Genomic DNA, 10,069 nt, shown 5'->3' on the forward strand with positions numbered 1-10,069 from the left:
CTCAGACCTGGCATGGAGGACTGCCAGATTAGCACTGGATTCTCTTTGGAGTGAGCTGCTCTTTGGAGAGTGTTGGAGTTCCTATTGCGTCTCTCTGCCAGCACATGACTGATCTGAATATTTATAAATGTTACAAAATTTTTTGTCATCTTTCTCTCACCCTCTCACAATCCCTCTTTCATTCTCCTGTCCTCCCTTTTTCCTTCCTTCCTTCTCTTCATTCTCCGGCATTATCCATTCCTGCCTACGCTTAGGTCATCTTCCTACCTGCCCACTTTCTGTGCAATATTCTCAAAATTCATCCATACATCAGCTCTAAACCTTTCTCTCTCTCTCTCTCTCTCTGCATTCTCTCTCGTTCCCTTCCCACCTCTCTTTCTCATTGCTCCTTCTCCCCTCCTCCCATCTCTATTCTCTACATGATACCCTGCCACATCGTCATGGCAACAATCAGGTCCCGATAGCTTGGTTGCTAAGCAACTCACACCAGCCATAAGGGGAACACGAAGATAAAAAGTCAGAAACAAACAAACCACAAAAATCAAAGGTTGGGCTGTGGGGGTGCAATGAATCTCTCTCTCTCTCTCTCTCTCTCTCTCTCTCTCTCTCTTTCCTTCTTCCTTCTCCCTTATTCACTCTCTCTTGCTCTCCTCTCCTCTCCCACTGTGTGTGTGTGTGTGTGTGTGTGTGTGTGTGTATATTCACAGTGTCCTCACCATTGGGTCACTTGCTCAGAGACCTCATTAAGTCATAATGTCAAAAAGTGAGTGCATCCTTTTTCCGGCAGACTGCAATCCCTTTCAGCTGTGCGTGTTTAATCAAAGGTAGCTTAACAGCCGATTCGGACCCCGGGTCACACACATCTCCATCCCTTTCCCAGACACACAAGCCCCTCCGCATGACTCAGTGTGTTCCAACAGCAGATACCCACAGGGCAGAAGATCATGCTTTGCAATATCTATATAAACGGCACGTAGGCGGAGATTAAACAAATGCAAATGATGCTACTCATGTCATTATATCCATATGGTAAATGTGCAGATGATGCATTGAAGTGGTGCTTTGCCGAGTAATGAGCGCACCTGAATGGACACCTATGAACTACAGAATGGACAATCCAGAGAAATGCAGAGAAATACACGCATTTCCGTAAATTATGATAATGTGCTTCAATCCCTCTCTCCCTTCTCTCCCATATCCATGGCTCAAATCTTTCCTGATGGTAAACTGCAGCTATGATCGACTGGTTTCTGGATTCTCTGCTGAAGACTTCTGGTCCAGCTGATATCAAAGGTCTCCTCTACTATAAGAAAGTGTCTTATATGTGTATGTCTTTCATACCAGAACCTGTTTCCTCTGTTTCGAGTGCATCAAATGTAGACTGTATGAGGAATTGAATCCATCTTCTCATCATGTCACCTCTCTATTCTCCCTCAGTGTAAAGGCAAATGACAGGGAAAAAAACTGGAATGATTATAATAAGACTTGCTTGATGGCCAATTATAGTAATAATCTGAAAGGGCTCTTTGTGAGGGCAAAATCATTCAGAGGTGTCAGAGCCTTTCTACTGAAATGTACTGTACTTTCTACTGAAACTTTCTCCATTGTTGTCTGCACTAGAAAACTATGTTACACATTAACTACACAAGCAGACTTCTCCAAGTGCTTAGAGTTATTACATAAGGTCTGGGTCACTGTCATCTTCATAAGAAATAACACAGAAGCCCAGAACCTGCTGAGTGCTGTGGAGTGTTCCTTGAGTAAGCGGAAAATCTTGACATTCTCTGTTCTTTTAAAAAAAGAAGCCGTCCACTTGTGCTGTGGCAGAGCAGCTGCCCCCAGTTTGTAAGGGTAGTTATATTGTCTGCCCTGTGCTGTCCCAGAGTTGACCTCCTGACCCCTGGGACTGCCGACAGGTGAGCTGACCTTTGGCCACACACACTCAGCAGCTCCCTCGGGGGCCCTGACCAGGAGAAAGTGCCACACACGCAGACACACACACACACACACACACACACACAGATACACACACACACACACACACACACACACACACACACACACACACTTATACGAGCAAACAACTCTGTGAGACAGCCAGCAGGCATCCTCTGTGTTTCAGTGACAAGCACGCCATCACTCCACTGGGTGGCAGTATGTGATGTGCAATAAAAACACACACACACACACACACACACACACACACGAGGGCCGACCGACGCAAGCTCGTTTTCGCTGAGGTCTCAGTTACAGCAGTGGCGCGGCTCTGGAGCTGTGGCCGCTCCTGCTTGCCTGCGTGAATGTGACTCGGAGGACAGGGGAACTGGACCCTGCAGCAGAGATGGCTGCGAGCTTCAGACCTCCAGACATTGGTGGAGATGAGGGGGGGATGGACGGTGGAGGGTAGTGTGGGCAGCTAGAGTGTTGGGGATGGGGAACGTTCAGAATGAGGAGCTCGCCTCAGGGCACCAACAGACCCAGGACTGCCACAGCTCACAGTCACCGACAAATTCTTTCACTCCTTTAATGTAGCCTCAACTATAAACGCCTAAAGTGAAGTGAAGTGCAACATTCAGATTCTGAGAGAGCCTGGTTTGTCTTGTTGAATATGTAAATATTTGAAGAACTCAACTGTTTTTTTTTCCTGCTACCAAACGTTAGTGGCTTAGCAAGTTTTCATATTTCTATTTGCCAAAGTGACAAGGAGTGTGTACAGCAAACATTCAACACATAATTTAGCTATAAGCTAATTTACATCTGTCATCTTCACACAATTGTGTTCAGTTTGTTTGCTCACAGATTTAAAGTTGTATTTCTCAGGGTAATCCACAATGCTAGTTGACTGATGTTTGAGTTCTCTTTCTCTCTTATCAGCTTTTCCCTGACACTCTTAGGGTTCCTTTGCTTATCTCTAATACTTAGTTGGATTTGAGGATACAACATCCTTGAGGATGTCAAAAGAAACATGAACTACACACACACAACTAACTCTGTAATAGGTGTAATAGATGAGGAGCAAAAATTAAAGCAATGAACATGGTTTCACTACCAAAATATTATTATATAAAATATTAAAGCAAGAAAGATTATGAAGAAGGTTATGTCCCAATAAAGTAAAAGAAAGTAACTAGCTAAACGCCTATAATTGCTGACTCTCCCCCCCCCTTGTCTGTGTCTTTGACTGCAGACAGTCTCCTAGGGCCATCCTGGACTCTTCCCCATTGACCATCTGTTCCTGTAATCGACCTCACCATGCAGCCAAAGCAAGCAGTTTCACCGCTAATAAACATTTCAAACCACAACCCCTGTGTGGTCCAAACTGCAGTTGCTCGGAAAGAGATTAACTATGACAAAGCACATTTTACTGACCATAGTAGACAAAAGGTAGCTGTCCAATCTCCAATAAAAACACTATTAACTCAATATTAGATGCCTTTACCAAAATTAGGCCAATTGGCCAACTCCTAAGCAAAGCTGACAGAACAACCAATATCAAAGCAATGCTATGCTATGCAACAATTCAATAGTTTTTGAGGTTTGCCTTCATCAGGTAAATCATTTTGGTATCACTTTCAAATTCAGTATATGGTGTGAAGGACAGAAAAACACATGTGTAGTAACCACAAGCTAACCAGGATATGCTATAAAGCAGGGGTCTCAAACACCCGGCCCGCGGGCCAAATCCGGCCCGCGTCCTGCCCAATTCCGGCCCGCGACGTATGACAAAATAATAATGTAATCCGGCCCTTGAGGCTATTAATTGCGACAAACAACGATACTGATTAAAATAGACGATAGATCCAGGTACGGTGACATCTCATTTGTAGGCCTACTCTGCTCCACTATGTGCAATACATCCAGAGCTTGATTCAAACCCAAAATCGCTGCGCAAAGTTTTCAGGAAATACTTGTATTACACGCGAGAAACACAAAGACTTGCATATGTAATGACGCGGAAGCGATGCAGGCCATAGTGTTGCAGAAATTGAAGCAGAAATAGGCCTACACCAAATGTTGAAAAACGTTCACGTGTGATTAAGTCTTAGGTAAGCTATGTTATTCACCTATTCTAATTCTGAAGGAGAATATCCTTTTGGAGATTATGATCGATCGTCTATGACAGTGATAGTCACGGTGCGTCTGTGAATGGAGGTGCGTGTATACAACGGTGTCCACTAAGCATACCATGCTTGTTTCGACCCTCTGCCCAACATAGCTTGGAGGTTGCAGAGATTAATCGTGATAGTGTCCGTAATGGATGTGGTACAGACAGCAGGGCTAGTAGAAATAGGGCTCTAAAGAACTACAAAGTCACCCGCAATATGATGCAAACTTCTGGGTACTGCAGATTACCCGCGATAGGAACTGTTTGACCAGAATACTTTATTGTAGGCCTATATTGTAGTAATCTATTACTAAACCACAACATCTTAGGTGTTTTCCTGTTAATTTGTTATGTGGGTAATATGAAAAAAGGAAAGTAAACCTGCTTAAATATGTTCATCCAGTATTTACTGAAAGGTGCATAATTTGAGGTGCTTGCCATCCAGTGACAAATTACATGGGTAAATTTACCCCTTCATAAACTTTTGTTTTACTCAAAAGATTTTTACATTTACAGTAGGACTTTATCTCTGACCACTTTCAAGCCATGGCCTTTGACATTTTGATATAAAAAAATCCAATGGTGTTGGCAATGGCTTTCTTAACCCTGATGCCTAGTTTGCCAGGTTTAAAAAAAAGTTATGAGAGGAAATATTTTTATTTGGTGTGAAACACACACACATACCTGTTTTTATGTTTTTCATTTATTTTATAATTTGTATTAATATTTATTTTATCATTATTTTATTTATAAGCTAAGGTTGCTAGGACAGGTGTCTAAAACTAGATAAAAACACTTGCACTTTCTGTTTGCAGTTTTGTGTGGTATTTGAAAAAAAGAACATTGCATTTTCAGAAATAGCCGGCCCTCCAATCAGATGACGTTGGCAGAATTGGCCCCCAGCTCATTTGAGTTTGAGACCCCTGCTATAAAGCTATATAAAGTTCTGTGTTCCAGATAGGAACACACCACAAATATGTAAGTAAACCAGTCACAACACAACATTGCAGACTATATAATCGAAAGTCACCACTTAGCAAGTTAGCAAGCCTCCAGCAGTGCCAATACGGTTCTTTAGATAGTTATCTCGCTAGTTTTAGACCAATAGCTGTAGTGCTGCTTTAATGTTAATACCAAACAGCCATAACTTTTGACACCAACAGCAAAGTTGTATAACATTATCATAAAAATGGAAGGGTTCATGCAGATAACAATAATAGTAACACACAAGCATTGTAAAGACAATTGTATTCTAACATATAGTGTAATAAGCTATGCTGCGAACACAAGGTGTGAACACAATGTGTAACTGCATTGCAGTATACTGTGTTCAGAGCGCAGGCATAGGCAGAACACACACTTTGTACTACACGCTAAAATCACGTAGAGCTTGAGAAGCAACCCTGAAATCAAATGCAGCAATTGACAGCAAAGGGTGGTGACGACTCATCAATACTGTGAAGCCTCCGTGAAGAGGACTACACACACACACACACACTGCAATGCAGCTGTGAATGCATGCTGTCTTTAAGTCACCTGCTGTAAAGTTGGCAGAGGGAGATGGATATACTGACTATAAGCACTTTGTGCTCAATGCTTGAAAAGTGCTATATAAATAAATATTATTATTATTATTATTATTATTATTATTATAGACTGACCAGATGTAAAGTTAAGAAACTGGCATAGCTTGGCTTAAAATATGTCAAAATGCAAATCCAAATATATTTTCTTCATTGCTTTTGTGCACAGAAGACATGAAAATCATGACATTCATGCCCTGAAGAAGGTTGGAAGAAGGCCAATATGGCATAGACCCATGTGCTTTTAACTAGTTGCCATGTTTAATTAAAGGCTTTTTCAGATATTTGCCTTTGTTACTTTACTTCTTTTGACAGATGAAAATCTATTCTAGCCAGTGTTAGTCTCATTCAATCTTTATCAAAAGCATCAGTAACATATAATAATGTGCTCACACACCAACATGTCTAATATTAAATACTGAATATACTGTACACTATAAACAGCAGAAGCAAATACACACACACACACACATGTAAAAAAACAACTAAGAGACATTCATGGAGGCATCAATCATAAGCTCATTTCCATATGAGAGTCAGTTTGTGTAAAAGGCTCAGTTATAATAAGTGTGTTACTAGGCTTGCATAATGCAGACGATAATGATTGCATACCAATGCATATCACAGCATAGTTGAGTCATATTTTTTGTGTCAATAATTATCTCAAAGCTGTCACTGAAACATCCAACACCTCGCAAAGTAAGAGGTTGTTTGTGACCCTTTGAAGAGTACAGTAATTTCCTGTGTATTAGCCGCATTGTGTATAAGCCGCAGGACAGTGTTTTATGCAAGTTAAAAGAAACAAAACCATATTAATACCATATTAACTGCCCCCGTGTATTAACCTCATAGCTGAAGAAATTTGACAAAATCAATGGATAAGCAGTGGCTAATAGTTGGGAAATTACAGTATAATTCAAGGGAAAATACCCCAAAATGTCTGTTTGGTATTTTCATTTATGTAAGTTCTATGACTCTTCACTGTCCTACCACTGGCAACATCTTCACTAGTGATGTGAACATGTGTGCTTCTACCCACAGCTTCACAGTAGGGCACAGGACGAAGGGTTGGCATCAGGTCACAGCTCAATCTGTTGGAAAAACTGCCTTCCGCAGTAAATGTCTGCGGTGCACAGTGTGTCTGAGAGAAAGTGTGTGTGTGTGTGTGTGTGTGTGTGTGTGTGTGTGTGTGTGTGTGTGTGGGTATTCACCACAGAAGTTAGGTGTCTCTAATCCTTGGCAACAGAACGTTCCAGACTACGGTTGACAGTGTGATCGACTGTGCCCTCCTGAAAAGCAGTGCCCTGAGAGTAGTGGCAGCATGAGACCCTCTGTCTCAGCGACTCTGTGTATGACTGACTGACTCAGAGATTGGGCTCAGACAGAGGGACAGACAGCAGACAGATAGCCAGAGAGAAAGAGAGAGAGAGAGCGAGAGAGAAAGAGAGAGAGAGAGAGAGAGAGGCAGCCATACAGAATGAGAGAGAGACAGGTAGGCAGACAGACTGATCGACAGAGGCGAAAGAGAGACAAAGCAAAAGGGTTCTGTGTGTCCTTGAGAGATCAAATATGACCCCTCTACTGCACTGGCCTGCTACACACACACACACACACACACACACACACACACACACACACACACACACACACACACACAAATTCCATCATACTGGGCCAGGAGTACAGTATCTATGAAACTCCTTTACAAAAATCTCCATACCAAATCCTGATTAAATTACATTAGCCACAGAAAGATCTTGTGTTACCATATAGTCTGTGGATGTGTGTGGGTACGTGTGTGTTGTGTGTGTGTGTCTCAGAGATGCTGACACACAGTGAAACACACACACACTCACACTTGTCAGAGAACTGGAGAAGTGCAGTGAGACGTTAAATGAATAATTAACCCAAGTGTGCGTGTGTGTGTGTGTGTGTGTGTGTGTGTGTGGTGCTTAAATGTGTGTGTCAGTGTGTGTCTGGGGGAGGGGGTCGATGGGCTTCTACATCTGTATGAACACACGCCCACACAAACACACACACTCGCATAAGCACATTTACCAATGCTTTCATGTAGGACCCCCTTCCTTCCACAATGCTCTCTAGCCTTTGAGTTATGTGCTATGATAAGGAAAAAGACCCTTTCATATCAAAGATATCAAGCATCAGAAAAGCGCAAACGTGGAAATGCCAAACTTAGTCCAACTTCAAATGGCATTCAGCTTCTGAACTGCTACTGCAGGGGAGATGGATTAATTATTATTATTTTCTTCTGGCTTCTCTTAATCTGCTTTGATAGAGTCAGTAATATTTAATAATCAAGAATGCTTGGGGGGTTAATCATACTTCTGTATATTTCAAATAATATCTGCTAATCCAAGCATGCTTACTAAGTAAAACAATGTTAAGTGCAGCCCGCTGAGAGGGTGCTATTCAAAGGCCTGCTGCTAACAACCTAACATTAGCTTACACACCAGCGCTGCTAATGCAGGCAAGGAATGCATCTGCTGACATTCACCAACTTACATCTCCACATATGTATAATTCATCTGAGAATGCATTAATGAGGAAGAGGATAGGAGAGGAGGATGAAGGAGAGGAAGAGGATAGGAGAGGAGGATGAAGGAGAGGAAGAGAGGGGGAGAGGGCGGGGTGGAGGAGTTTACACAAAGATGCTGCAGAATGGGAGGGAAACCAAGAAAAGCTGATTTTGTTTGTTTCTTTCTTTTTTTGGGTTAAAGCTATATCAGCAACTAAGGCTATTTAATGGCCAAAACATGGTATGCTATGGTCCAAGAAAAGATGAAAGTTAAAGGGTGTCTAAACTGGAGGAAAAATGTAAACACAAGCAAGACAATGTAGTGGAAAGTAGGACTGAGGTCAGACTTGATCAAAGAGGTGCAAGTTTATAATATGATGAGTGAAGGTCTATGCTGCATTTAGAAAATAACATTAAAAAAAAGATTTAAAAAAAAGACAAACATGAAATGAGCGTGACTGACAAAAGATGAACGGGTTACAAGGAAGAATCATGTAGCCTGTCCCCGCCCACCTTGTATCTGCGTTGATTTTTATTTCACTGAGATACTAGTCTGGCATCTCACAATATACTAACGTTTCCCTTGGACAGCCAGGGTGACGGGCCAATCAGTGATAAGAGGGGATGACGTTAGCTTTCAAATTGAAAAGTGCCTGTGATAAATGGTAGTAGAAATGATGTAAACATCAACAAATTGCAGTCAGAAAAATGTTTTATTTACAGCCACGGTGGGCCTAGATAGATTGTTTCCTGACTGATGTGGTTTATCATCAGTTTTTTAAGGTTAGGCAAGGTAGGAAATAATGTTAGGAATCCCTGGCAATGTGATTGGTTATGCTGGTGGTTGGTTATTGGTTAATGCAAGTCTACACCCGAGTTGGAAACGTTTCCCAAACGTGAGAGGCCAGACTGTCTTCACAAAGTGAAACAAAGTAGCAGGTCTGGATAAACCAGGCTAAGAATCAGGAAATGGGAAGAAAATAGGGTGAGTGGGGATGGAGTGTAACTCTGGACAGAGGGAGGGAGGGAGGTTCGGACTGGGCCCTGTTTTGAGGAGTGAAGTCATGGGTCCCCTGAGCATATCAGAGTACAACAGCAGGGAAAAGGTCCATGTCCTCTGCAGTACAGTCTCCTTCTCCTACTCCCCCTCTCCCTTTCCTCTCTCCCTGTCCCTCCCTTCCTTCGGCCTCCCTGGGTGTGAGGGAGTGTGTGTGTGTGTGTGTGTGTGTGTGTGTGTGTGTGTGTGTGTGTGTGAGTGTTGACCATCTGCAACATCCTAGGAGCTGTTGATAAGGTCACATCAGTATTTGATCAGTCAGCTCTCCTTATCAAGTCTGGGTCATGCATATGTGCTATGTGCATTGTGTGTAAAATATTCATGATAGCCTATAATGCATGTTATTTACACTAGTGCTAACAGTCTCTATACACCTGATTAAACCAGCCACTAGTGAGGTGGATGTTGTCCATCATATACGACAAACTGAACTTAAGACACCTTGTGTGACTGTGACGTTTTCTTATAGAGCTAAAAGTGACCAAAATATGTTAATGCCCCCAATAACCTCCAAACAGCCAAGATGGGAGGTCATTACGAGTAGTTAACTGCGGATGCAGTGAAGGAGTTACGGCTGCCGTTTCCTCCCCGCAACGCTCCCCTTCCCCAATAATAAACTGACCATCTGCCTCCTCTCTGCGGGCCAAGCTAGGACTTCCTCTGCCAGTAATCGGATCTTTTTCACACTTTAAAAGAAACGTGTGATGATGTGGGGAGGAGAAAATATCCGTGGAGAGAGATGCTCTGGGCTGTTCTACTTCCAGGGGCTCCCATATCACAGTCACCTG

This window comes from Alosa alosa, chromosome 2 (genome assembly GCF_017589495.1).
Source record: "Alosa alosa isolate M-15738 ecotype Scorff River chromosome 2, AALO_Geno_1.1, whole genome shotgun sequence".
In the NCBI taxonomy this organism is placed as follows: domain Eukaryota; kingdom Metazoa; phylum Chordata; class Actinopteri; order Clupeiformes; family Clupeidae; genus Alosa; species Alosa alosa.